Genomic DNA, 24,965 nt, shown 5'->3' with positions numbered 1-24,965 from the left:
AGGAAAGGTTGGTGTCAACTCAGCTCTTTTGGAAATGAAGTTAAAGCAAAACTAAAATACAACACAACAAAACAAAAAAATCCAGAGAATGAGGGTCATGGGGACCTCAGAGGCAGAAGATGCTCAGAGCCTGGGACATGGTTCAGGGTTTTGGCTGTCCGTCCGTCATTCTAGGGTTAAATGATTTACAGCTGAGACTTTGCCTGGTGGGAGAGTTGGAACACTTTCCGCCCAGGGGGCAAGACTTTCTGCTTTTTCCCACCCATTTGATTTATGCACCAACTGACTGAAGCAGAGAAGTCGCTTTAGGAAAGTTTTCTTCCCTTTTACTCTCTGCCTTGAGTAGTTTCCTCTAGTCTCAACTTCTCTTCTGAACATCGTCTTGCCCTGTGTCTGCGTGCTGGCTGGTTGCTTGTGAGTTGCAGTAACATGTCTGCTGACTTCCAAGACATAGAAGGGTCAAGATCTGAAGTACTTACTTGATTTTCTTTTTCTTAAAGGAGTTTGGTATCTTCACTGACTAGACTTAGGCTTTGACAATTTTAGCCTAAATCTAGATGACAGGTGAGTGAAGGCCTGACAGATTTCACAGAGCAAAATTCAAGACACCCAAGTAAATTTGCATTTGAGATAAATAACAGGTAATGTTCTATTAGCAGGTCAAGCTTTCCTCTGACAGTCATAGGTAAGTATGGAGAAGCTTGTCTCTCTCTCCTTAAGGGCTCCCGGATGAGCCCAGGATTGAGGGATTATTGTGAATAGGAAAATAACTATGCAACCAGGAAAAGAACCTGGCAATTATTAAGAAGTTTCTATACTGATTACTTCCCAATATTCAGTTCCCAACTTATGGAATAATTGTTGTCAATCATTGTGCATTTGATGTGTGCAGTGGCTATATTACAGAATTCTACTGCTTATAGAAATATATATATATATGTACGTATGTGTGCATGTGTGTATGCATGTATGTATGTATGCATGTATCTATGTACGTACATACATATATATAAGTCCCTGGATTTTTCTCTGTGATGCTTCTTATATATATGCATGTATATATTCATCCAGGGCTTTAAAGAAATGAAGATGAAGGGTTAGTGTGATTCCTGTTTCATGGGAGGGAAACTGAGGGAGAGCAGCTAGTGAGGGACTGGTTGAGGCTAAAGTAAAGGATGGGGGCTGGGGGTGGGGTAGGGATTTAGTCCAGGGTTTTCTGAGTCTTTGGTGGGGCCAGGGTTCTAAGATGGTTCTTTTCCTCCATTAGGTCTTACCTTGGCTACGGATCGGAGCACCCTGGACAGCTTTAAAAACACACAGTTTGAGCACACCCCAGAGGGGTGCTCTCAGTTGGTCTGATATTGTACTTGGCATGAGGTCAGGGTGGGATTTGAAGTTTCCCCAGGTGATGCTGCTCCAGTGCTCAGGTTCAGGCCTGCAGCTTCCTCCTAATTTTGGAGTCAAATGAATGAATCTCCTCAGGAAATCTGGTCCCTCTCTGTGGCCATTCCTGTAGTTTCTACCCCTCCCCCCACAGAAACTCCCCATTCCGAATCTGGCAGCAGATTTTTCATGGTCTTTGTTTCTTCAGAATTATTTTCAGGAAGTCCTGGTGGAATATATGTTGGGATATAAACAAACCACAAAGAAAAAGCTCTTGGGGGTCTTCTGTTGATGGATTTTCTGAGTGATCTTTTCTTTTTCACTCCCCCATTTTACTTCCTGGACTGGGGAAAGTCCCTTTGTTCTTCATTTAGCTCCGGCTGGGGACCAGGCTCAGTATTTGAGGCGGTTTACAGATTAATAAAACTCGACCACTGCCCTCCAGGAGTTTTCTATTTTGGAAGGGAAGTATATAAATGTAATTCTAGGTTTAATTTTCTAAGAGTCACTTCAGAGGGACAGAGGATTAAGGACTTCCATGTCAGCGGTAGTGGAGAGGAAATGGGAGTCATTCTTTGGCTTGTTTCCTGTCCAGCACATACCTCCTAGAGTAGCATTCAGGACTGGTCCTGAGCCTACCTGCCTCTCAGTGGGGTCGTGATGAATTCGTGCTTCTTCAGAGGACACCAATGACCAGGCTCAGGGCACAGGCCTGGTCAGTGACAGCAGCCGTGTTCTGTGTGCCCCTGGCATCTCTCCATCAGACCTTAAAGGCTTACCTCAGTAATGTATCAGTAGCTGGTTGCCTAAGCCTTTCCTATTGGCCTGGAAAGCACAAAGCTTCTCATAATTTGATAATCAATGGAGAGCTATGAAGGTATCTGAATACAAAATTAGACATAGGTTCTGATAAGATGACCTGTGTCTGAGAGTAGATTAGAATGGGAAGCCACACAGAGACTCTAATTATGCAAAACAAAAATGAAAACATCTAGGCCAGAGAGAAGGGGGGTGGGGATGGTGTTGTCTTTGCTTAAAGGCAGCAGCAATAGGAAGAGAAGGCATTTGGAGCATGTTTGGAACACATGTGGTGATGGATAGAGGAACTGAAGCCGTGAGTTTCAGCTGTATTCAGACATGGGCAGCATGGAGAGGCTGATTGCTAAAAGGGAAGGGCATGGGAGCTGGGCTCTTGGTAAAGTTCTTTTGGCAAGTTTTATTGTAAGCAGTGCAGTGTCACACGCCATGTTATTACACACACACACACACACACACACACACACACACACACACACTCTGTGATTATGCATTAGGGCATAGTGTAGAATGTCATGATATCATTTGGTTTAAGGGTGTGCTGCCACAAAGCTCCCCACCATAACTACTGCCCCATCTGTCCTTTAGGTCAAACTTCAGCTTCCTTCCTCTTTTGTTTAGGTCTGTGCATAACTCATTGCATAGGAAATCAATAAATCTATTGTTGTTTGACCAATGGAACAGTTTCTTTATTACCAGATAGTTCTGTAAGCAATAAATAGTTCTAATATTGTGGGCATATTTATCTCTAAATGGGAGCTAGTCTAGTGAGGCGTTTAGTAATGCCAGGCTTGACTTACAATTCAGAAACAGAAGGGATGGCTTGCAGTAGGTTTTTGAGGTCATTTACACAATTATGTGCAGTTGTAGATCCTGTACTTTGGGTATGGTGTGATTGAGCCTCTCAGAAGTTCGGTGGCATCATCATTTCATTTTGCTGGGATAGCACGGATTAGGGCTTGGCAGACTTTCTAGAAGGGGCCAAACGGTAAATATTTGCAGCTCTGCAGTTGAATCTCCGTCCCAACTGCTCCGTTCTGCCACCCCGTCAGCAAAGCAGCCACAGACAGTGTGCACACAAATAAACTTTGTAATGTTGTCGTGTAACTTTGCTTCCACAAAGGGGGCTGGGTTTGAGCTTCAGGCCTATAGCTTTCTGGAATGCACGTTTAGGACATGTGCTCTTTGACTTGTCTTCTCTAGTTTTGATTTTTATCACCTGTTAAAAATGGTATTAATAGGAAAACTAATTTCACGGGGCTATTTGGATAGTAAATGGGATCTCCCAGGTGGTTTGGCAAAGTGTCTGGAAAGTTTATAGAAAAGGTTAAATAAATGGGATGAAATCTGTTTTAGTCTGTATTACATAGTAACTCTGGTGTTTAAAGGCAGCCAATTAAAGGTAAGAAGAAGAGAGTAGTAAAGCAAACTTTAGAAGCCCTTCAGAGTCACAGTTCTGCACCAGGGGCAGATGCAAATAGGTAGATAATGACTTTTAACAGACTAGGAAAAAAGACAGATCATGGAAAATGCCACATGGCCAATATTGTTTATTCTTTGGAAGTTCTATTTTTTTTTCTTCTTCAAAATTGTGTTCCATTCCCTTTCTGGATGTGAGTTAAACTTTGACTCAGGTTTTGGCATAGGCTCCTGCCTGTGTCACCCCCCCCCCCCCCCCAGCAGCTGAAGTGTAAGAAGAAGAGTTTTTCCTACATGAATTGTAGGGAGCATTTATCGAGTGCCTGCTTTGTGCCCACATTGTGGGAGGTGTTGCAGCTGTGGAGGGAGGTGCGATAATCATAGGGCCTGTCACAGGCTTGGACAGAAACACACGTGCATGCAGCAGCCACGCACACATGCCAAGGCGGTGTATAAATAACGAGGGCTCGTGCAGCACATTGGTGAGGTGAGGCTGCTGAACGGCACGAACGTGAACAGAGGGTGGCATTGGTCCACAGCGAAACACACGTGCCTGCGGCAGCCAGGCAGACCTGCCAAGGCACGGTATGAATAAATGAAGGCGCCTGTCACACACACACATTGAGGTGAAGCTGCTGAATGACATGAACGTGAGAGTCACATCAGGTGGCATCAGTCCAGAGAAGCACCACAGAGAAAACTCCAAGGACTTTGTAAGTGGCGTTCATCTCAATTTGGTAGAATCTCTTCCCTCATTTTACCTGAAGCTTGGTCATTGGCAGACAAGTATCTCCTTGCTTTTTTAAAGGGTACTGAGTCTCCAAGGCAGTGACCTGGAGGTAGAAATTTCTGGGGACCCTTAAAGGCCTGAAGCCATTTGGCTTTGCTTCACAATTCAAAGAACTGAAAAATGAGGGTGAGTGTTTATAAGAATACACCCGAGGCTTCACCTCTTTACTTCCTATCCCTGGAAGGCTTGGTAGGCCAAGCTGTTGTGGACAGTTGGTGAAAGCAGTGAGGAGCAATTCCCCATTAAGGGGCAAGTTCAGCAGAGCACCCTGGGACTCTTAGGTTAGTTCTCATGTATCTAGACCAGTAGAACAGAACACAGCAAGAGCAAGTGTCCGTTTGTTTCTGATTAATGACTGAGAAGTATCTGAGGTTTGCCTGTGCCCTAAATTTAATGTTGGTCATAAAAGCATGATTGTCAAAGCACAGACTGGACACACACCAAGGAAGACGGATTAAGTGCACGTGGGTTACGTTGAGTATCAGGTGGCACATGTGAGCACATCCAGCTGTTTTCTTGCAGCTCGTGAGGGCAGGCAGATGTGTTATGTGAATTGAGCCGTGCAATTGGTCATTCTGCTCTGATGTGTAGAATTATATATCTCAAGCATATCCAGGAAGGGATGCCTAGCCAGAAGAAGAGCAGGCAAAGGTAGCTACAATGAAAGGGTAATTAGTGCCCTGTAGTTTATCTACTCTGGTATGGACTTCTTAATGTTAGACAAGAACCACCATTAGATCCCCAGAAACCTTGCTTCAGCTCCAAGTAGCAAAGACTAACTGTTTGGCTTTCTCCATCCTTAATGGAGAGCCTAATATGGTCACCAGGGTCAGCACTGGAGAAAGAGTGGAGAGGAGGGGCCTCATCTACATAGCTGGCTGCTCCCCTTGCGCTAACCCCAGCTTTAGTGAGGTCCCAGACATGTTTACTTAGTCTGCTTGCCTGCTTTCTCACTTCCCTTCTTCTAGGGAAACCCAGCATGTTTTCTCTAGTTTGCAGGGATTCATTATTCCTGCTTTTGATAATAGTTATTATTTATGGATAGACATGATTCATGTGCCAGATTCTACTAGTAGGATATATTTACTATTTAGATGCTTGGTGAAATCTTAATGCTTGGTGAATTCTTGTCCTTGTTTTGTCTGTTTTTATTTTTGTTTCTTTAAGACAGGTTTTTTTCCCTCCCTTTGTAGACCTGGCTCTCCTGGAACTCAAGAGATTTGTCTGACTCTCCCTCCCAAGTGCTGGGATTAAATATCAGTATAGGACAGGTGCTGCTGCCATGTGCCTTGCTACTGCAGTGACCTCCTTAAGTTATTTTGCTTGCTTTACAGTCTCCTTCGCCTAGAAAGGTGTACACATTAAGTGCTGGATGTTGAATTGGTGAATTAAATTGTCAAACACAGACACAGTTTGGCATCCATGACGATTGTTGTGGGAGTTTGAGACCAGGGCATTAAAGCACCAAGTCCTGTGCCTATCAGTTTCCTGATGCTTAGCCAGAGGGGGCAGTCTCAGCCTTTTATATCTTACCATCCTGGAGACCTCCCATAAGTTGTAAAATTGCCCACACTGATTCCTTATCCTCTATTTTAGATAAACATTTACAGCAAATCAAGTAGTGTTTTAAGAGGTAGCTTAATGTTTCCGACATTTGCAGCAATGTGTGTATGTAGTTTCCCCAATTCCTTCTCTTGGCCATGCACAATTTGCAGGTGTACTAGGTGCCTATGCAATAATGTGACCCTAAAACTAGTAGGTTGGGGACCTGTGGTAATGAGCCTGAGCCCGAGTCCAGGCTTGTTTTATAGTTGGAAATGTAGGGGTTCAGCTGACAGAGCTGCTGGGAACAATTGCTAGTGCTCCTTAGTAACTAGGGGCAGCTCATTCCATTCTCAGACATTTCCTTAGTCCTTGAGCCTGTGCCACAAGAAACAAAAACCGAGACAGATCCTTGAGCCAGAGAGCTTATTTTCTGATGGAGGGATAAACTGTAAGAGACAAGAGGTTGGGAAGCTTTGCAGAGGGAGCAGACGCAATAGACGCCATGCAGGTTGAGCTGTGGCCTCTGAATCTGGAAAGACCACTGTGATACCCTTGGTATGTGAGTAGAAAACATGGTGTTCTTGAGAGAGTGATACTTAAACTGATGGACATGGCCCTCGCCCAGGAGGTTTGTGATCGGATTTGTTGAAACAAGGCAAAATACAGAGGATAAAAGGCAATGAGGGGAAATACCATGGAAATAATCAAGAAGGTCGACGTGGGGTTAGAGTGCAGGTCAGGGGTAGAGTGTGTGCTTAACGTGCACAAGGTTCTGGCTTTGATCCCAGCACAGCCCTAAAGTGAGAACCCAAACAGATATGACTGGAATCTCTTCACACTTTATTACTTGAGGCAACCAAAGTACTTCTGAGTGGATAGCTTTCTGTAGTGTACTATCACCTTCAATGCACTTGGGATTCTGTTTCTGGGTTAATACAGTCTCTGGCTGAAAGGGGGGTTAGTATGAGTCTGTGCTCGGAGGACAGGTACCTTAGGCCAGCAGGTCTTTTTATTAAGCTAAAGAGTATTTTGTTAAAATGATGTTGTCCAAAAAACCAAACCAAACAAAACTTTTTCAAAAACAAAACAAAACAAAAAACAACAATAAAAACCAAATAGATCGAAATTGTTTATCTTCCCATAATGGAAGGAAAGTTCAGAGTTTAAACATTTGTGATTTTTTTTTTTTTCAAAACAAGCGGGGAAGTTTCTTCATTAAACTGAAGTGGTACCATGAAGGCCTGTATGTTTTCCTGAGCCATGCTTTCAGAGAAGTTTTGAAATGTGCCACACCCCAGAATAAAAATTCTACTCGAAAATGCCTATGTGGTCTTAAGGAAGCCATGACACCCTCTCCTCTTTTTGGGTGGATTTGTTGCAATGCTGTGCTCTTTATTTTTGGAAGAAACCATCAGGCCAACCCAGTCAGTCTTCCCTCTTGCCAGGTCAAGCCCAAGGGGGTTCAAACCCTTTCTTTCCTTCTACCATTATTAATGTGAATTATTGGTGGCTGCCTGTGTGTTCAGTGAAAGTCATCCATCAGCATTTTCTTCAGATTCTCCTTTCTGTGGTATTTTCACTTGGCATTACCACTTGGTGGTCTTTTCGTCGTGCATTCTGTACAAACCCTTTCTTTAGCTTTGGAGGAAAACAAAGAATTGGCAAGTAACTTGTCAGGGCTAACATCTGACCAGTGTGTATAGTTCTTTGTTGGTTGAGACAGCCCTCTCTGTCCTGGAACTTGCTCCATAGACTCGGTTGACCTCCAACTCAGATCTACCAGCCTGTGAATCCCAAGTGCTTGGATTAAAGGTGTGTGCCACCACCACTGAGAGACACATGCCGCCGTCATTGTTCATCCTCGAAAATTTGATTTATTTTCAAAAATTTACCTTCTATATATCAACACTCATATCAAACAATAAGTTCTGGGTTTTAAAAGAGGATTTAAAAAAAAAAAAGGTAGCTATTGGTCTTTGAAGCATTTATTGATCTGGGTGTTCAAGGTAGTGGGATTTGGTGGCCTGCATTTCAGAGTTCAAAGCCACAGCCCAGGGGATGCCTGTGCCTAGGTTCTTCTTGTTCATGTATATGAGAACCTGGATGAATAATTTAATATCCTAACATGAATCTGTGTGAGAGGTAGGAATTAGATACTATCCGAAAGTGGGCCATTCTTCCCTGGGATGTTTCTGCATATTTATTTATTTATTTATTTATTTATTTATTTATTTATTTATTGGAGCTGAGGACCGAACCCATTCATTTATTTATTTATTTATTTATTTATTTATTTATTTATTTATTTATTGGAGCTGAGGACCGAACCCAGGGTCTACCACTGAGCTAAATCCCCAACCCCTGCATTTTTATTTATTTACACATATTTAATTGCATGGTAGTACTGAGGACTGAAGCCATGGCCTTGTGTATGTATATATCAGGCAAGTGCTGTACTGCTGAACTATGTCTCCAGCCCTTGAGTGTTTTTGTTTGGAAGGCTTAATGAGATGAGGGTTCAGACAGATTGCAACGGCAGAGGAGAGATGAGTAAAATATGTTCATCGGTCAATGAGGTGACAGAATGTGTTCTTTTATGAATTCATCAAATCTAAGGTCTCATAATGACAAGGTGGATAGTCCTAAAGGAGCCATTGTGTCAGCCTGGGCTTTTCCTCTTCTTTTTTTAAACTTGGAAGAAATCCAAAATATAGAATGTTTATAGATTAAAGAAATGTAGTTGTGTGGTGGGAGAAAAATGTGTTTCTGAGGAATCTACTTTTTACAATGAACTGCTGCTTCTAAGTATGGTGACCCAAGAGGCAAAGTCGGGAGTAATTCCCTAAGTTCAAGGCCAGCCTGGATTATGTGCTGGGTTTCAAGCCAACCAGGGCTACAGAGCAAGACCCTTGCCTCCAAAACCAAGAGGCTAGTTTGGGTGGTATGTATTTGTAACCCTAGCACTTGTGAGATTGAATCAGGAGAATTGCCTGAGTTCAAGACTACCTAGTAAGTACCAGGCCTGCCAGGGGTACAGAGAGTGACATGGTCACAGATTCAACAACAAACAAAAAAGAACGGACTTAGGGGAAACAGCGACTTACGAGTTTTGGAGACTTAAACTTACTTGAATGGAATTCATTGAAAGTGCACGTAAAATAGCTGACTTGACCTCTGGAGGAAATGGAGTCTCTTATGATAGATTTCAGCAGAGGTTTAGAAAGTGCACTGACTTCTGGGGAGTTCACACTTGAGTGTTGTTGTTGTTGTGAGAAGGGGTCTTGTTATGTTGCCCAGGCTACGTATACTTGGAATCCCATGCTCACCCTTCCATCCCTTCCTCAGCCTTCCAAATAGTAAGGATTTAGATGTGAATTATCCCATGCCTAGATAGACTTGGTTTTGAGTCTCAGCTGTCAACCAGGGTTTGGGGAAAGGTTCTTTTTCTCTGAATATCAGGTTTCATATTTGCATGTGAGGGCACTACCCTGAAACTATAGGGTAGTTAAAATTGCACTAAGGAGGAAAGCCTAGGGTAGATCAAACCTGACTAGGGTGGTGTAAAGACATGACTTTCCCCTTCTTTTAACTCCCACTCTTCCCATTCTTTCTTGCTCATAGCCATACTCCATCCCAAGATACTGCAGTATCGAGAGCTCTGTAACTTCGGGTGGGGGTGGGGGTGGAGTGGGGATGAGGCTCATCTGTTGCCCGTCCATGCCTGTGTGGTCCTAGTGTCAGTGTGTGCCTTTATCAGTGTCTTAGTTAGGGTTTTACTGCTGTGAAGAGAAACCATGAGGAAGGTAAGTCTTATAAAGGACAACATTTAATTGGGGCTGACTTACAGGTTCAGAGGTTCAGTCCATTATCATCAAGGTGAGAACATGGCAGCATCCAGGCAGGCGTGGTGCAGGCAGAGCTGAGAGTTCTATGTCTTCATCTGAAGGCTGCTAGTAGAAGACTGACTTCCAGACAGCTAGGATGAGGGTCTTAAAGCCCACACCCACAGTGACACACGTATTCCAACAAGGCCACACCTCCTAATAGTGCCACTCCCTGGGCTAAGCATATTCAAACCATGACAGTCAGTGTCAGTCTGCTGTTGTTTCTGCTTTTCTTAAAATTGTTGAATCCAGCAAGCCACCCACACTGCAGAACCCTGGAAGGTGTTATCACATTTATCAGTGTTCTCTCTGAGAAGACATAGACTCCACACGGCTTAAGATGCATCATCTAAAGAGAGCTAGAAGGAAGTGTTTGAAATGGCATACATGTTTGTGGTTCTGGTAACCAAGGAAACGTGTCTCTAGATACAAAGCCTCCTTTTTAAAAATGATGGTACTGTTCTGGGATTGTCTTAGAATCACCCTCAGCAAGACTCCAAAGGGATTTGAAGTTAAACTAGGTCATCTTCAGAACCCGAATCAAGACTTAGCAGACACAAGGGTAACATCTCTTAAAACACGCGGTGTTTGGAAGGGGAGCCCAGTGCTCTGTGGACACAGGATGCCACTGTCTGAGTAGTCAGTGTTTGTTTGGATAGATGTGTAATGAATCCCTCCTGGATTCAACTTCTCTTGGCGCTTGCTTTATTATTTACACTTTTAATTTTTTGTTTGCTTCCTATTCTCAACCTTTAGCTCCTCCCCACCCCTTTTATAACAGTCCTTAAAATCATACAGTGAAATTTTACTCACCAGCCACCAATGCTTAAGGGTATACTTTTTGCTAACAGATTGTTATGTCTCTCAATGTAGAAACTGGACTCGGCTTAGGAGATAATCTTTTTTTCCCTTTTTTTGGTAACTGGCATCTGACTAGAACCCAGTGCTTGCACCTGCTAAGCACATGTTCTCCCAGCAAGCCATTCCTTTAGTTCGTGTCAGTCCAAAGTGAAAAACCAAGTCATTGGCAATAGTTAAGAGACAGAAGCCATGTATGAATCTACACCCCAGGGCACGAGTCCTGAAACATTGGTACCGATTGCTGTCGTCCCCAACACACAGCAGCATTTTTTTCTGTTACAGAGGACTTTGGAATACTTGGTAAGATGGAGGATATCTCAGGTTCATCAATAATAAAGGATTACTGCAGTCTTGGCCATGGGCGTCTCAACCTCACATGTTACAGTGGCCAAACAGGACTTAGAAGTATGTAGACAGGTCTAGGGCAGTGGAGCTCGGTGTGGAGAGGTTTTCTGTGAATTGTAGCTACCTTAAATACCTAAAGTTACTTAACTTTGGAAGGACTCTTGACAGGCAGATTGGTAGCAACCTCTTCTTAGACTTTATTGTAATAACCTGTAAACTGAAATTGTGCTACGTTTTCCTAAGTGATACACTTCATAATTAAAGAGGTTGAAGTGGGAAGAAGTGTTCATAGAATTTCCGCTTGAGAGCAATTTTGACACCCGCTGCCTGGTTACCTATTAATTAAATTATATACCTCAGGATAAAATTTCAGTTTAGTTAGAAGTTAAGTTCTTGTTCTCTGCAAGGCACTGTGAAGCTTCGATGGAATTTTAAACCAGGTTATTAGAGAGTCATGAAAATTAGCATAGACCCCCTGAAACAAATTTTTATTATTCTAAAGCAGGGCTGCTCAGAGTGACATTTACCTGCGTATAAGACTCCTGGGCCTCCCTCCAAAGCTTCCATTCTCGAGGTCCAAGGGACCTTGAGGATTAGGGTCTAGTAAGTTCCCCGGGAATTCCTACAACCAGTGCCCTGGACTAATGTTGAGGGTCCCTGTATGGGAGAAAGCCTGATTATGTCCCTAGTTTAATAGAGGTATTATATTTGAGCTGCTGCTTTTATTTCTACCTCAACTGAGTTGCTTTGCCAGTCACTTAGGCACCTAATCCAGGCTTTGTGCTTGGTGGCTTGCCGATGAGCATGACCAGTTGGACAGCAGCCCTGATGTGCAGCATCGCAGGCTCTGTGGCATTGGCAATTTAGAGGTTCTCGGAGGACATCAGCCAGCTTATAAATTTCTTGCATGTCAAGCAGGCCTCTCTAGTATACTCTGCTATCACATATGTATACAGACTTCAAAGCACTTGTTGAGCATGACCGTTAGCTGAGATAACCCCTTATCATCCCACTAAAGGTCAGGTATGGGGAGGATGGAAAGTATATCATTGTTACTCCCAAGGAGAGCATGACTGCACACCAAGAGGCTTTATTGGCTCAAACTGATTTTCGTCTGAAACTGGTCGAGGACTTTTAACTAGAGATTTTTTTACACAGGAAAAACAAACAAACGAGACCAAAAACCTTTGTATCATCCACTAATGGGAACTTAAAGGGGGAGTCAGTTCCAGCCCAGATTCTTACTTAGCGTTTGTTGTTTGAAGGGGTTTTCCCTGGCACCCTTGCTTGATGTGGGTGGGGTGGGCTTTATCTCCCCCTACACTCCCTCCTGCTCACTGGATGCCTGATTTCTGCTTCCATAGGTTCTGGTCAGGGTGATGGTGGGCCTAGGCATTTGATTACCTTGACTGACCCCTTAACAAGCTAACTGTAGTTGGGAGGGGTGCCGGTATCTTCTTCCTTCAGTGTTCCCTTTACTCTTGTGGTGGTGACAAGGAAGAAAGAGAAATGCCATTATCTCTAAGTGGCAACCAAGTCCTAAACAACCCTCTAATTCCTCTGTCTGAGCCGCAAACCTGGGTTCTCAGTCACGTGCTTCCTGATGTGTGGATGTGTTAATTCTTGTTTATGGACCTCACACACTTTCCTTCCTACACTCCTGTTATTTGTTTGTCTCTCCAGTGTTTCTGTCCCCTTCATCTCTGTGTCTGCCCTGCCCTGTCCAGGTTAGCATTTATATTCTTAGCTTTTCCTTTTCTTTCTCTTTTATTTTTTTAAGGATGGGAAAATAGAGTTCATGTAGTTGCCCACCTCAGTCACTCTGGTTGTTTTGTTTCAGAGAGCTAGAAGGAGGGAGATGTTTGAGGAGTATCAGAGACAAAAGCACTGTTTCAACCTAACCATTATCAGATTGAGAACTAAATGCACTTGCAACATTTTTCTGAGGAAATATTCCTGGGAATGTTCTAGGTAAATGCAGTCCTTATGTTTTGGCAGTGCTCACATTTCTGGCCACCCACATTGTATGTATGAGGTCTAACCTGTTTCATGAAGTTCAAATAACGTGTTTTAAGAGTTTGTGTGTACTCATAATTTGCCCTGGGAGACAACAGATAGATACCCTTGGGAAATATTCGTGTTCAGAAACCAATGAAAGTAAGTCTCCTGCACTCTGAGAGCTGGAGTTTGAAGATAGGGTTAATGCCCAGTGGAAGACCCATTTGGAAAAGGCCAGTGGAAGACAGCAGAATAGGCGGGAAGTAAAGGGTTGCATCTTGACTGGGGGATCAGTAGCTTGTCCAAGGTACTCTGCTATTGGCTGCCTGGCTAATGGTGCTCAGGTCAAGTTCATATGAATAATCACTAAGGTGTAGTCAGCAGTCACACAGGTGTTTTGTATTCTCAAAAAATCCCTGCTTGGGAAACGAAAACAGACTGCTGGAGAAGGTGGCCACATTGCCATGGTCTCATAGATAATGGATTTGGCTTTTTTGTGACTTTCCTTAAGAATTACCTGTCTGTAGATGTCATGTCCCTTATAAAAGGGTTAATGGCAATTTTTAAAAAGTCATAACCAGACAGACAGTGTGCAGACAACAAAATGTTCTGGAGTCCTGAATGGAATGTTTGCATCAAACTGCTCCCTCAGAGATCAGGGAGCCTGGCAGAAGTGGGGGCAGGGTTGTAAGAGCCAGAGAGGATTCGTGACACCCAGGAAAACATGCTTTCCAGACACAGGACTTCACAGGACTGAAGTGCATATGGATGCAGAGACCATGACAGCACAGGCAGGGTCTGCACAGGTTCTGCTGTGACAATACACACACACACACACACACACACACACACATCGTCTGCACAGGTTCAAGCTTATGGGATCCTAATGCTGAGAGGTGGAAGTGGACAAGGACTCCCATTTCTAACTAAGAAGCCATCTCCAGTTGACCTCTGCTTGCAAGAAAAATCCGTTTTCTCCAGTGGACTCTCATTGGTCATATTAATCACATTTTAAGGTGGGCCCCATGCCCAGTAGTAGATGGCCCACAGAAAGTGAATTTAATTGTAATTTTGTAGACCTTTTGTGTCTTAGTGATTTGCTTGGACTTGTTTTTTTCCTCGCTGATCTTTTGCTTTATATTATGGTTTGCAATTTGGTGTTTGTGTGTGTGTGTGTTTGTGTGTGTGTGTGTGTGTGTGTGTGTTACATAAAACAATTCAGAAAAATTGGAAACTCCTAGCTTTTCTACAGCCATCTAAAGAGAGCATTCCAAATGCCATAGTATCTGGTGATTGGAGAAGTTAGGATCTCCATTGAGAGTTCTCTCACACATTCATTTTCTGCAGTTGTGTGGTGCTCCCTGATTAACCTGGAAGTGTGTATTTATAAAGAACTTTTTTTCATCAAGGCCAGATTTATTCTTGCCCTTTCTCTTACATGGCCCCGGGCCACCAGCACTTTGGCAGGCAGCTCTGAGAGGAGAGCTGTTGCTTCAGGGGCCCAAGCCATTGGCCCCTTCGCATTCTGCCTAGTGTCATGGGTCTTTGCTTTCAGTGTTTTCCTTATGGCAGGAGCCTTTAGGAATGCGGCCGTAGCTCCTTCCCATTCTCCCATTGCAGCCACATAATTAGTTATAAAATGTTCACTTGGAGGAGAAAACTTATCTCGGCAACCATTAATTCCCACTGTAATTTATTTAGAATCTGCAGTGTTTCTATTAATGGAAAACGGAGTGTGAGCATCAAACAGCATGGCTCATATTGATAATTGCATACTGCTGGTAACTGTGAACTATGAGACTGCTCTCATAAAAGGTAATTCCCATGACAACCTGGAGGGGAACCGAGGAACAGCTGCAAGGTCCAGCCTTGGTCATTTTGCCCCTCGTTTGGTACCATTTACCAGGTGAGTGCTGATCTTGTGCTGGGGATATTTTTGAACTGAAGAGGACTGGTTGGAGAGCAGTGGACATTTTGGGTAGACATAGGGCACTAGCTGGTTGCTCTCCAGCCATTGGCTAAAAGCTCAGAGCTCAATGGCGAGTACACCTGTGAAACTCAGTAGAAACCTGTGTAGTGACAGGAGTCTGCTTTTCCAGTTCACATTTGTGTGAGTAGAGTAGAGATGGAAAAAAGATAGCTGGAGGGAGACAGTCTGACAAACAGACAAACAGTCCAGGCTGTAGCAAGTACTCAGAAAACTGGTGTTCAGTCTGGCTCTGTCTCCAGGAAGGACTTGACTTTTCCATTTGTGGAACCTAAGTGGGTTCATGCTGAGGTGTCCCTTCCCCTTGAGGGACCAGCCACAGGATGGTATAGTATAGAATTGAGTTTATTCAGGACATGGGGAGGGAGTTAAGAGGGTGGTACGGTAGAGAGAGAAAGAGAGAAAGTAGAGGAGTAGAGGAGTAGAGCAGAGGTTGGCCATGAGCACATGGAGAGAAGAGGGGAGGGGAATGGGGAGAGGGCAAGAGGGAGCAAGAGAGTGTGGAGGGGGCAAGCAGCCCCTTTTATAGTGTCAGGCACACCTGGCTGTTGCCAAGTAACTGTGGGGGTGGAGCTTAGATAGAATGCTAACAGTGGCCATGACAGCTGCCAATCAGAGGACAGTCAACTTACTACTGATCTTCAAGGAACCTGTCCCCGTGGCTTAGCATGTCCGAATAAAGTAATGATGAAGATATATTGATTACCATCTCAAGGGATATGTCAGAAGTTTAATTTGTCTGCTAAATGTCTGCAGCTGACTCGGGTTAATTTTATTTGCTTGAATTCAAAGAAAAACATAGATAAGTTGAAAGAAAAAAGCGCACAGGTTGTTGCATTGTTTTAGTCATAAATAAATAGCATACTAGTAAGTGTGTGTGAATAAAAAATAATTACTCGAGACTATTTATTTTTAATCTTGGGGAGCTAATTAAGCCAATACCCTGGACGTGTGCTTTCTCTTACATTTTTGCCAGTATTGAGCCTCTGGACAGGGAAATATAAATTATTTGTGGTGAAGGTCTCGAGAGTTATCTTAGCAATAATGATGAGGTTCCTAAGAGCAAAGATCTTGACAGTGGTCAAGCTACCTCTAGCCTTACAACCGGTGACATCTGCATTTTAACAACGGTGGCTTATCATAGCTGCAGCATCAGTTGGCTTAGCTTCTGTGACTTGTGACAATAGACTGCCTCCCATTTCTGCATGTGTTGTCTGCAGAGCCCCCCATCCCCACCCCATCCCGACAGTGACGTGCCTCAATGATTTATGGCAGTGATTGTCAGGGACTCTTGAAGCCCATCCAATTTGGGGATCTAGGTTCTCATTTCTTGTCACTTCTGGCACGTTTGATGGATTCTTGCTATCAGCTGACATGTTTCATAATTGTCAGAACTTTGATTGAAGTGGTATTTCTTAAAAAAAAAAAAAAAATCAAAGAGTTTAAGAAAAAGGCTCCCTCACCACCACACTTCCTCACCTCTGTGCCCAAAACTGCTTTGTGTGAGGTTCCCAGTCCCATCATTTACCTCTCTGTGACTTGCTGACCTGGCAAAATGGTCTCCTCACTCCTCTTTTATAGTCCTGTGCCTTGTATTTTGCTTGTTTAGGCCTTTTCTCGACCACACGATAAAAGCTTTTGTACGCAGCATTACCGGCCTGGTACAGCGATTCACTCTGGTAATCCCAGACCTTGCGAGGCGGATCAGGAATCTGAGGTCAGTTTGAGGCTAGCCTCGGCTACATGATACCTTGTCACAAAGCAACACCAACAATTCAAAACAAACAGAAAACAAAACAAAACAAAACAAAAACCCAAAGCTTAGCAAAAGAGAATGGCACTAGGGAGAAAGTGCCTAGGCCCCTTGAGCGGCCGTTTATGGCAGATGTGGGTGGGGTGTCACTAGATGGTATCAGGCTCCCTTCTTATCTTAAACCTGGTGTGGTTTGTTCTGCTTCTGTTTTTTACCCCACAAGCCAACATTTTTTGGCTGGAATGCCTGTTCTGCAGGTCTCTGACTGCCTTTGCAACCTAGAAATCTGCCCCTGTACTTTGAAACTCTCCTCCTAGGGAGGCTACAGAAATCAGCCAGGAGCCAGGAATGGTTCTAGTCCCTAAACACATGAAGGCATGGCCTCCCTACCCCCAATCCTGAGTATCTTCCCTCTCTCCTCTGTTACATCAGTCTTACCCAGTGCAGGCTGGCCTCCAAACTCACAGTCTAGGTAGGCTAGGATGAGTGTGAACTCCTGATCCTCCTGTCTCCACCTCTCAGGATGGGATTATAGGCATTGCCACCACCCAGCTTTCATTTTCTCCCCACTTTCTTCCCCTCCCCCTTTTCTGTTTGTATTACAGACAGAGTGGCCACCCCATTTCTCTCTGTTCTATCTGCCAGGCACAGTAACAAGAGGTTTCTCCTCTTGCTTTTATTACACAGCTTCTAGTTCTCAGTTTCTTTTCTCAGAAGCAAAGCCTGTTAGAAGTCCTTTTTGTCCTTTTTGGAGTGAGGCAGTTCCGTGTATATAGAAGAAGATCCATCTGTGGAAACACATGAACACACTGATAAGATGCTATGATATAAATTCATAACCCACTACTTTTACTCTGCTCTTTAAACATCTCCCTAGCATCTCCCTCCCTGGCTTAGAGGAAGATGCCTGACGACTCCTCCAAGGGCCAGGCCTCCTTTCAAGCTTCCTGTAGCCCTGTTCTCCCCTCTGCCTCAGCTCTCTAGGCTCCACCATTCCAGGGCTGTTGCTCAGTCAAGTGTCTGTCTCAAGCCCCTTGCCCTGGGCTGCAGTGTCCTGGACTACTTGATGTCACTGAACAGCAGAATCTGTTACCTTTGCGGTCATTTGAATAACATTAGGGGTGGACAGATGGATCAGAAGGCTCATGCAGATAGGCTTGAAACCTGGGTTGCATACCCCCAACTTTCAGTGGAAGGAAAGAACCAACTGTTCGGTGTTCTTTGACTGATACCTGTGACCTGACACATGTCCTGGAAAAAGAGCTATGCTCTAGTTCTTAGACCTAGTCCCCTCCCTTCTCCTCCCCTCTCCATCTCCCCCTCTCTTCCCCTCCCTTCTTTTATTCCATTTCCATCTTTCTCTTTCTTTGTCTTATGCGTGTTAGGTAGGCATGCACCCGAACGGTACATCCAGCCTCCTGAGTCACAGTCCTATCTGTGGACTCCTGGCATTTTTTCTCTGTTGTTTCTAATAGTTCCTGAGAGGACAATAGTACTAAGAAGCCTAGCAGCAAAGCTCTGAGATGTCTTGGCAGTTACTAAGAATAGCTCCTGGCTTATATTTTCCTACTCTTTTCCTCTGTTTTGTCTTAACTCTGAAGCATAAAGGCTCCCTCTTACCTTACTAATGAAGCAATACGTTCTTTTCTGGACAATTACACACATGTATATGATGTCTTCCGACCGCCTGCCCTCTATGTCTGTCCAGAAGCCAGCAGTTGGTCGAAAAGGGTTCAAGGAAGGGGACAGTAAGTGACGACAGAGTGCACTGTAGACTCCCTGTCAGCCCCCTCTTCGTTCCCTGATTCTGGAGTCAGGCAACCGGCTTCTAATGTATCAGGACCCTGGAACATGAGGATGAATGTCAGTGGGAAGAAAGGAAGCAGTGCTTTGTGTGAGGTCCACAGTCCCAACGTTTACCTCACTGGTCCTGGTGCACACTGTGATGCAGGAACTGCTAGAGCCATGTATTCTCAATACTGCATCCCCTTCTTCACTTAATTTCTATTGTAAGTTCCTTCCTCCCCTCCTCAGCAGTATCTGCTGCTGCTGCTGCTGCTGCTGCTGCTGCTGCTGCTGCTGCTGCTGCTTCTTCTTCTCCTTCTCCTTCTCCTTCTCCTTCTCCTTCTCCTTCTCCTTCTCCTTCTTCTATTGTTTAATATAATATTATATTAAACAATTATTATTGTTTACCATTAGCATTATTTAAAGTAGAGTCTATCTAACTCTGTGGTTCAGACTGGCTTCAAATTTATCATCTTCATGCCTCAGCTTCGGAGTGATGAGGTTGAGGTGGACCATGATGGCCGGCTTCCATATTAATCTTTGGTGAGTGTGTTCGTGTGTGCGTGTCTTCGGGCATACATGCTCCTATGGGTGTGTACACGTGGAGCCAGAAGTCAACATGGTTTTTGAAACAGTGACTTTGTCTGGAACTTGCTGATTAGACCAGGGTGACTGGGCAGCCAGTCTCAGGGAGCCACCTGCCTCCACTCCCCTGCACTGGGGTTATAAGTGTATCCTGCCGTGCTACCACATCTGGCCATTTTACACGGGTGGATTTTGGCTCCCCCTCCTTGAGTGACATGCACTACCCACTGTGCTATCCTCTCAGCCTTGGTGTTGGAGTCAATGGCAGGAAGATTAATCTGTAGACACGGCTCTGCATCTGGAAATGATCATCATTGCTTCTGATCCCCACATTTCCTCTGTAGCCTGGGAGCTGTCTACATTTCCTCCAATCGGCTCAGGGATGTTTCTACTTTGAAGTTGCCATTGGCCCACTAAGCTTTCGTCTGAGCAATGCCAGCGAGGGTGTCCCCATTGTCCTCCCCTTGTTGTGAGTCTGGTGACACTGTATTTAGTTGCCAGTACTCAGGACTGTTAGGATTATTAAGAATTACTGGGTTATTTATAATTAGTCTGCTGTCTGTATGCCAGTAATACTATTTGAAGTGCCTGAAAATAGTTTAATACGTCTCCTTTTCCCAGTTCAGAGCAGACTTCCTTTTTCAGTAGTTAATGGGAAAGTAAACTTGACCCTCCTTCATCTCAAGCAGCGTAACTCTTACTCATAAACTTTACATAACAATCAGTTAATTTCTAGGAAACAGTGTGAGCTTGCCTTGAGATGACATGTCATATATAACATGTAGGTTGTGTTGGTTGGTTTTGTCAGCTGTGCACAAACCAGAGTCTCCTGCGTAGGGGGAACCTTGGCCGAGGAGCAGCCTGATTGGCGTGGACGCCTACAGCCCACAGTGGACAGTGCCATTCCTGGATTCTGGGTAGTGTAACAAAACAGTCTGAGTAAGCCAGGGAGAGCAAGCCAGTAAGCAGCGTTCCTCCATGGCCTCTGCTTTAGTTTTTCCCTCCAGGTTCTTCAGTGAGGTCCTGTCTGACACTTCCTGACTGGGAAGTGTGAGATAAATAAGTCCTTTTCTCCCCAAGTTAAGTTTTTGTCAGTGCTTTAACAATGCAACTGAAAGCTAACTAGAACATGGATTAAAACTGTAGACCCAAATCCTCCAACCCTCGGACCCTCTTTCTTGCCCTTCATCCATTTGGCTTTTGATCAAACCATCACATTAACACTTGGATGAAAAAGACTGCATTTTGTTTATTAATAGAAAATATGGATCAAATAAAAAACCTTTTCATAAAAATTGTACTATAATCCTTTTTGTATGGTTGTCTTTTTTTTTTTTTTTTGAGAATTATATGTTTTAAAAAAGGGTGCTGAAAGTTTGTGGCAAACTATATTTTGGTTAGAATGGAAGATAAACCATTTAATTTTTGGAGTTTAGATACATGATTTTGTGTGTATACTAATTGCAATACACGGTGCCAAATCAGGGGTAGGTGTGTCAATGTTAAGCCTCATTCTGTAAATGTTCACCGTGGGAAAATATTTGCCCTGTCTCTGCTTTTCCTAGGTATGTAACTCTATAATTATTATACTATAGTTTTTATATCACAAAAATATAGGATTTTTAATCTTTCGGTTGCATTCCATAAAATAATAAATTAATGAGCTGACGAAAATAACAAACAGTACTTGTAGACATCTTGGTTTAACTTTGGTAGTTCCGAGTGAACCTCGGGGAAATGAAGATGTAGCCGTTAAATACACACTATTTTTCTCTTGCCTTTCCCAGCACTGGTGTTCCTGTTTTCTCTCTGATACACTCATATATATCAACTTCATAGACACCCAATAGGTAGGTCATTGCTTGTAGGCAACATAATTTATATAAAGCCTGTGATTCAGTTTCATTGACGGTTGATTTGTCAGAGATTTTATGAGTCTTGAGACTTGTTTGAAAACCATGGATTTCAGCCAAGTTCCTGTTTGACTTCAGGTAGACTTATATATGATCCCTCCCTCCTCCCTCCATCCCTTCCTCCCTCCCTCCACCCCTTCCTCCCTCTCTCTCTCCACCCCTTCCTCCCTCCCTCCACCCCTTCCTCCCTCTCTCTCTCCACCCCTTCCTCCTTCTCTCTCCCTCCACCCCTTCTTCCCTCCCTCTCTCTCTCTCCCTCCCTCCCTCCCTTTCTTCCTTTCTCTGCCCCTCTCTCTCTCGTCTGTCTCTCTCCCTCCCTCCCTCCCTCTCTCCCTCCACCTCTCCCTCCCTTCCTCCACCCCTTCCTCCCTCTCTCCACCCCTTCCTCCTTCTCTCTCTCCACCCCTTCCTCCCTCCCTCCACCCCTTCCTCCCTCTCTCTCTCCACCCCTTCCTCCCTCCCTCCACCCCTTCCTCCCTCTCTCTCTCCACCCCTTCCTCCCTCCCTCCACCCCTTCCTCCCTCTCTCTCTCCACCCCTTCCTCCTTCTCTCTCCCTCCCTCCACCCCTTCTTCCCTCCCTCTCTCTCTCTCTCTCCCTCCCTCCCTCCCTTTCTTCCTTTCTCTGCCCCTCTCTCTCTTGTCTGTCTCTCTCCCTCCCTCCCTCTCTCCCTCCACCTCTCCCTCCCTTCCTCCACCCCTCCCTCCCTCTCTCCCTCCATATGTATACTAAAGTAGGCTGTTAGGGCAACTAAACGACTAAGAGGATAGTGTGGATTAAGAAGTAAAGAGCAAAACTATTAGGATGAGAATTGGAGGATGAACAGTGATGTGGGGGTACTATTATGGGGAACTCAGGCTTGCTTCCCAAATCCCAGAAGGCTGTAATAAAAGGGCACCTCTCTACAGCAGAAGGAAGTCGTTTAAGTTTAAATAGAAGGGAAAAGGATGTGTGTGTCCAGATGATAACCAGCAAATAGGACTCATCTGAGTATGTTTGTAGTGCACAAGGATATGTGCTCTAGAATGAGTGAGAGAGAGCCGATGGCAGAGTCTCCAGGAAGATTTAGAGATACCCAGACACCTTCCCTAATCCTCCCGTGGATCACCCACAGAAGGGATTCTCATGCAGTCTGTTTGTTGCCACTGTCATACAGAAAGTCTGGTGGGAGCTGGACTTCTGCTCGACCCTGAATGACAATTTTTATGTTTTTAAAATTGGTTATCTTCCAGAAGTGGTCATTTTTATAGCACTTCCTCCTCAGTACCTCAGCTTGTACAGAGCAGTTTTATTTGAGTCATAAATTTTTAATGTCAAAACCTTCCTGACAATTATTAGCTAAATGTTTAGCTCAAAAGAGAGATTAAATACATACATCTTAGAACTTAGTGACCAAATGACTTAACCTGGAAAAGGATTTTCAAGTCTGAAGTAATTTCCCAGGACTTTAGGGTAATACACACTTGAAGATCTAATATTAGTAGTTAGAATAAAAATACTTGTAATGGATGATTACTGTTGGTCTTGTGAAAAAATTCCATAGAATTGGTCTATATATGCAGTTGGAATTCTCACCAATGTGAGCTGCCTCCCTTTGTTTTTTTTTTTTAAACAAAAGTAATTTACACAATAAGTGATTTATAGAGAAATTTTAATGTGTGTGCTTTCATCAGCTCTAGCTGAAATCGGAAAGCTTTGAAACGAACTCATAAATACAGCTCTAAGGTACAACATATACCGGAAGCTGTAAAATTCACTGTGCCTTAATTTTGAAAAATATCAACTTACATTAAATTTAAACGTAATTGAAATTTTTAATTGAAAAATTAACCTACATTTAAAAAAAAAAAGATTTGGTTTAATTCTGCCTTCTCCGCGTGGCTCAGTAACATCATTGTATGACAACCTAACAGTTTGTGGTGTACTTTTTCCGTGGAGCATTTTATTTGGTCTGTGTAGCTAAGCATAATGTCAGAAGCAGAAGAGTTAGCATTGGACTCTACAGCCAGAGAAGCTGTGGGCCGGAGAGAAGGAGTCCCTGGGAGGCCAATAGAATAGCCTGGTGAGGGCTGAAGAACCACACAGACTCACACTTTACACATCCTGTTCTTCCCCCCCCCCCCCCATCATGCTGACCCGTATGTGATGCTGTTTGACCAGGTACAGCCCTGAAGCCATGTCAGTTACTGCTCAGTTGCAAAGGGCACGTGCTGAATTCTAATCAATGAAGACTATGTTACAGCCACGATTAACCACACTGGTCTCCTTGTCTAATTCTGGACAGCTGATTATTAGGAAAAGTATTCTTGTATTTGATCAGATAATGTACTGAGGCATAGTTGTAAGGGGTGTTATCACATCTGTAATGCATTTTAGATAATGCAATTAAAATAGTTCTGCCTTTACTTGACGGGTTTAAATCCAAGTCTATTTTAGACACACTTACCAGCATCTAGATAGGAGTGACGTGGAATGTGGTGTAAATGTTGAAATCAGTGATACGTAAAGAAGGGACTACGAGGTGTTCTTCCCAATCCCAGCAAGGTTGAAAACATGAAAATCTCAAATACTGTTAGGTTAACTCTTTACCTTTTATGTGACTGCCGAAGCCGAGATGGGTCTGTTATGCCAGCTGGTAATTTCTGAATGAAATTCAGTTAAAATGCTCTTTGGGTAGACATTTTCATAAGGATTGTTAATAAAGTCCCAAATAATGGAATTTATATTTAGACCCTTTTTAGAAAGACCTAACAACTTGTTTCGGAGACACTGGAGGAGCCTTTGAAACTAGGGCTGCCTGACATTTTTGGGTGTCTTCAACAATGGGCTCGTCAGAGGTCTGCCACATGAGAACCATTTCTTGTGTGTTGAATTTACTGCTTTTGGTTATGAGCCACCACTGGCTTGAAGGCTGTGCTGTTGGTGCTTCTGTGGGCCAGACATGAGTTCCTCATCTCTGCCACTTTCCATTGTTAGCTTTGGGCAGAATTGTTTAACCTTTGCCTTGATCCAACTGTAAAAGCAGGATGCAGACAAATCTTTAACAGTACATCAAGTACTTAAAATAGTGTCTGGCACCCAGAAAAGTTTATTTTCCTTTTAATTTATTAGAATGGGACATAATGACAGGGAAGGAAACATTCCACCTCCCTCCAGCCTCTAAGGCATGGCTGAAGGTCATTCTGATGAGCCCAAGCATCCCTTTTCTGGGTCCAGATGATGGGGGATGCATGGTCACAGGATGTGACTCTTTCCTGCTCTACAATTCCTACCATTATTTACTGTGTGGTTGCTTCTAACTGTTTAATCATTAAAATACAGAACCCAGCTCTTTTCACAAGCATGTCTCCGTGTCACATTCTGTTTTTTAACACACACACACACACACACACACACACACACACACACACACACAGTGTACAGTGGTTCCCAGTGCTGCCTCGAGATACACACTCATGACTTCAGTCTCCCTCTACATAACATGCTGTCTGTCTTTCCTATTACTGTGTCTTCCCTGTCCCATTGTACTGCTTACTAGGTAAAAAAAAAAAAGGACCAAGGGTGTGGAAATGAAACTCAGGAAACCAAAGGCTTCAGGGATGAAGGGCTGGATTTCTAAAGCATTCATAATATAATGTTATTTTGTTATTTTTGTGTCTGTATCTTCTAGGTTTTTCGTTTTCTTGCTTTTATTTTTATATTTTCCTCCTCTGCTTCTGAAGCGTCCAAAAGCCCATTGATCACCGTTTTACAGCTTTGCCGGGGATAGGTGCAATGGTTGCTTTTTTATTGAACCGTAGATTGCAGCACTGTAAAGCATAGTCATTCGGAGGAGGGATGAAGGCCAGTTTTAATTGCGCTTGGGAAGTGGGGCAGTGCGATTAGATTATACCCGCATCTGT

The 24,965-nt window shown here is 43.7% G+C and overlaps 2 protein-coding genes across 3 annotated transcripts in view; both read left to right on the top strand.

The window, feature by feature from the left end:
* The window catches only part of Ext1 (exostosin glycosyltransferase 1), a 278,838-nt gene that overhangs the window by 60,802 nt on the left and 193,071 nt on the right, over positions 1–24,965 (top strand). The gene's annotated exons all lie outside the window — the stretch shown is intronic.
* Positions 1–24,965, top strand: part of LOC134479904 (keratin-associated protein 10-6-like) — a 235,995-nt gene that overhangs the window by 58,595 nt on the left and 152,435 nt on the right. The window contains exon 1 of the mRNA XM_063264625.1: positions 1–24,965. This exon is cut by the window's left edge and continues 58,595 nt beyond it; it is cut by the window's right edge and continues 152,435 nt beyond it. The gene's annotated coding sequence lies outside the window, so the exon portion shown is untranslated.

Source organism: Rattus norvegicus, chromosome 7, assembly GCF_036323735.1.
Source record: "Rattus norvegicus strain BN/NHsdMcwi chromosome 7, GRCr8, whole genome shotgun sequence".
NCBI lineage: Eukaryota > Metazoa > Chordata > Mammalia > Rodentia > Muridae > Rattus > Rattus norvegicus.
This window is presented reverse-complemented; position numbering and strand designations above follow the sequence as displayed.